Here is a 3815-nt window from a genome sequence, read left to right on the forward strand (position 1 = left end):
CTTATTTTCATCCTTCATGAACCATCGTATCTACTGGTGCTACTATGCACGAACTAGGCTTTTCATGCTCCATAGGTATTACAACATTCACTTCATACTTCAGCTTCAGAAGTGCTCGCGTAGTCAGGGTTTTGTACATGGTCCTATAAGCCCAGAGGGCTGCTGGTACACGCAGGTCCCAGTCAGTTTGTTTCACATGGTGGACTGTGTTCATTGCTTCACGTATTTTGTCAAAATCTTCTACGTGAATATGCTTCTGCATGCTTGGTCTTACCATACTTCCTGGTCCCAACTAGAGGGTTCATTCATGCCATTATGTTTCCCACTTCTTCTTGTCAGTCGTGTTTCCCATCGTGAGGACGGTGTGCATTCGTGCACGTTGTGCACCATACGCCTATACCCATCTAGAAATGTGGGCGTGTGGGCTGTTTCGTCTGTCATACTCGACTTTCATCCACATATGAGGCTTTCCAAATCACATGCGCATCATCTTTTTGCATTTGCACCAGTCCTCAAAACTTCTTTGATGTGTATCCCACCATCTTATGGGCATAGCGTGTAGTACCCATTTCAGAGCGTCAAAACGCTGTTGTTCCGGTACTTCTCTTCCAAATTTGTTCAGGAAATCATCCACATTTCTCAACCTATCATACATAGGAAAATGTCTTACCTCTGTTGCCATGTAGTGCAACGACCTTGTAATAATGTTACAGTTGAGCATGGTTACCTCGAGTAACTGGTTCTACAATCGTTCTATTTCCTCATCTGAATCTGAGGTGCAGGAGCTTTCGTGCTCCCATGAGAGTCTTCCATCCATTGTTGGATTCACCCAGTCCTTCTCCCACGTGGTTATCTTGTAGATACTGTCTAGATCATTGTCACTATCGTAGTCACACTCTATCTCTGTGTAGCACGATCCTTCTACAGGGTCTAAAGGTGCCACTATGCGCAATGACTTTTTCTCAAAAATCATCTTGAGCTTCTTTAGATTTATCACTCCATTCATGTTAGTGGCCCAATCTATTCCTAGTAGCACAGGATAGGGATTGTTGTCATCAACAATCTCTATCACATCGAAATCTGCAAGCGTGCTTGCACGTTCGATATCTACTGTTATTCCCTACAATCTTCCCATAGGTAGGATCTTTTGTTGGTTCACCATTTGCAATTGAATAGGATACTGTTGCAATGCAGGCCTACCCATGCACTCCCATGTCTGCTTTGGTAGGACATTCATGTCTAATCCTAGATCCAAAATCACTTGATCCATTTCATATTCCCCGATCTGTGTGGTCAAACTCATCTCTCTTCCTGTTTGCGTTGTGTGCTTTCCGAGCTTCCGGACTACACGCGGTTCTCCTGGTGTGGTTCTAGCACATCTAGTGATAAGTTCTTGTAGTCCCTTCATAGCTTTGCTGTCACACAACAACTTCATGCATGTCTCCAAAAATGTAGCGAGCATTAATGGGTCCATTTATGGTTCTAGTTTGTCTTTAGTTCTTGAAGTGGAGGCATTCGCGAATCTGTTCTTAGCTTCCATGAATGTCTCCTTAGTGTGCTAAAATCAAATTATAGTTCCTTTGTTGGAGCCTTGTGAACCCAGGCACTCTCTTTGGGTTGCTTTCCTTTGTCATCTCCTATCGTGATACCACTTCGGAGCACGATATTTACATTCGGGTCTTCCTCGCGCAGCTCAGACCTCATCATTTGCAGGTTCTGAGTCGGGGGAGGTTGGAGTGCTCCTTTATCATGAAACCTCACTATCAGCATGGGAAAATCCTATATCTCATGATCAAACTGGGTACAATATAAGCATGATGGTCTCATTGGATTCATACAATCGTAGGCATAATGCCCCGGTCCTCCGCAATTGTAACATATCCATTGTCTGCGACCTCTTCCTGGTCCCATTCCTCCTTGACCTCATTCGTACCCTTGAAATCTAGTGTGCGCCATCCCTACATTTTTATCGAGGGCCCGTGTTTTAGTTTGAAATTTGTAGGTAGGAGTCTGATCCATCATCAGTTCATAACTTCTATAGGTACACTCATCGTGCCCTAGTGACCTGTAGAAATTACAGAACAACTGCTAGTAATTCTGTGTATACTTCTCTAATAGATGGCAGTTATCTGTAGCATGCTTCCCTCCTATCTAAATGATCTGATAATGAGATCTTAGAAAATTATTAAGGTATTATAGACTCATGTGCATGGATATGCCTATGTTACTTTATGCAATGGATCAATAAGATTGTGAAATACATAGACAATGAAGCAGTTAAAGAACATAATAGACAACACACATAAACACAACAAGTTTAATAAGAAGTTCACCAAACACTCATGGGCTACGTCTCCTGGTCCAGCCTTCAATAGTGACCTCTCTATTATGTCTCCACAAACAGAGTTTTTACAAAAGTATGAGCTCAATTTGAGTCTCAACACAATAGATACAATAACAAGAGTTTTACTTGAACCCCTCAAGCCTCTTTGAGTACATAGACTCTCTCTATCACTCTCTGTCTTTGTCTTTGCTCTGTCTCCACACTGCCTGCCTTTGTCTCTGTTAATCTGTGGATTTAAAGCCAATCAAAATTGTTGGTTCATTTCTCCTTCTTGGGCTCTTTGGATTCCCAGTCTCTGTCTGCTTAGATCCCCCTCTAAGCGTTAGTAATCATTGCTAAATGCTTTCAGGGATGGTGGCCACCTATTTTGTAATGGAATGGGTCATCGGACCTTTGAAATCCTCGAAAACAATGTTCTCTGTGTTCACAGAGAAATACACTAAAAACTGTGAAAAATCGCCAAACTTCCATTTATCGGATTTGAAATGTTATCAATTCTGCCTTATAACTCCTATCAGGTACGCCTGTATATCGACATTGCATCTCCACCGTTGATCTGGGAGATCCAGATCCAATGGTTGTGGTTCATTTCAGGTTGCTCTTTCATATTGGGGTTAACCGCCCGATGAGGGTGGTTTTCTTTCTCCTTAGCCTAGACATGTGGCCACCAATGTATGGGATCGGGCAAAGCCAGGCCCAAACCACTTACCACCTTTGGCCGACCCGAAATCTCGCTTGTATTGTGATTTCCCTTTTATATTTAAAATACATTAAAATATGAAATCCTGCTCATATCGGACTTGAAATGTTATAATATCGCATCTATAAGTTCCATTGGGTCCGTAATATTGCATCAGGCACATTTCCTTTGTAATCCATTCATTTGGTGGAAATGTGAAATACAAAGGAAATTGCCGCTTTCTGGATTTCAAAATATATAGAATATCGTCTATAACTCCATTGGGTCCAGCTATCACAAGCCATACATATATCAGCCCCACTCCATTGTAATGTGCTGATGCGATATTGTGATGCAATTTATCACAATCGCATATCGCACATACCCCGGTTTGTTGTAAGTGCTCCTTTGTATTTGTCAATAGCGATATTGCGATGAAACTTAGGCCGTCGATTTGTGCGCTTGATCAATGGTCCTCGTTGACTCCGTTGATCGCTATCACAAGTTCCGTATGGTGTGCTCTGATATCCCCCACTTGCCACTGGCAATTGCGATTTTCCGATCGGATCTGGACCGTTGATCGGCCAAATCCGACGGCTCTGATACAAAGTTGTTTTAAGCCTCCGATAAGCCTTTTTTCACTACTTTCTCCATGTTTTTGCCTCCCGATAGTGTAATCTGATTTTTTAATAGGTTCTTCTTTTGCGATAGTTTTGAATGCTTGAAGACTTAGAGTGTTTTCTAGGATCCATTTGGATCACTGAAAAATCACGCACCATAATGCAGGCACCA

The sequence above is a fragment of the Pinus tabuliformis genome, chromosome 5_2, assembly GCF_031772625.1.
Source record: "Pinus tabuliformis cultivar Carrire ecotype Pingquan chromosome 5_2, CPIR1, whole genome shotgun sequence".
Taxonomy (NCBI): domain Eukaryota; kingdom Viridiplantae; phylum Streptophyta; class Pinopsida; order Pinales; family Pinaceae; genus Pinus; species Pinus tabuliformis.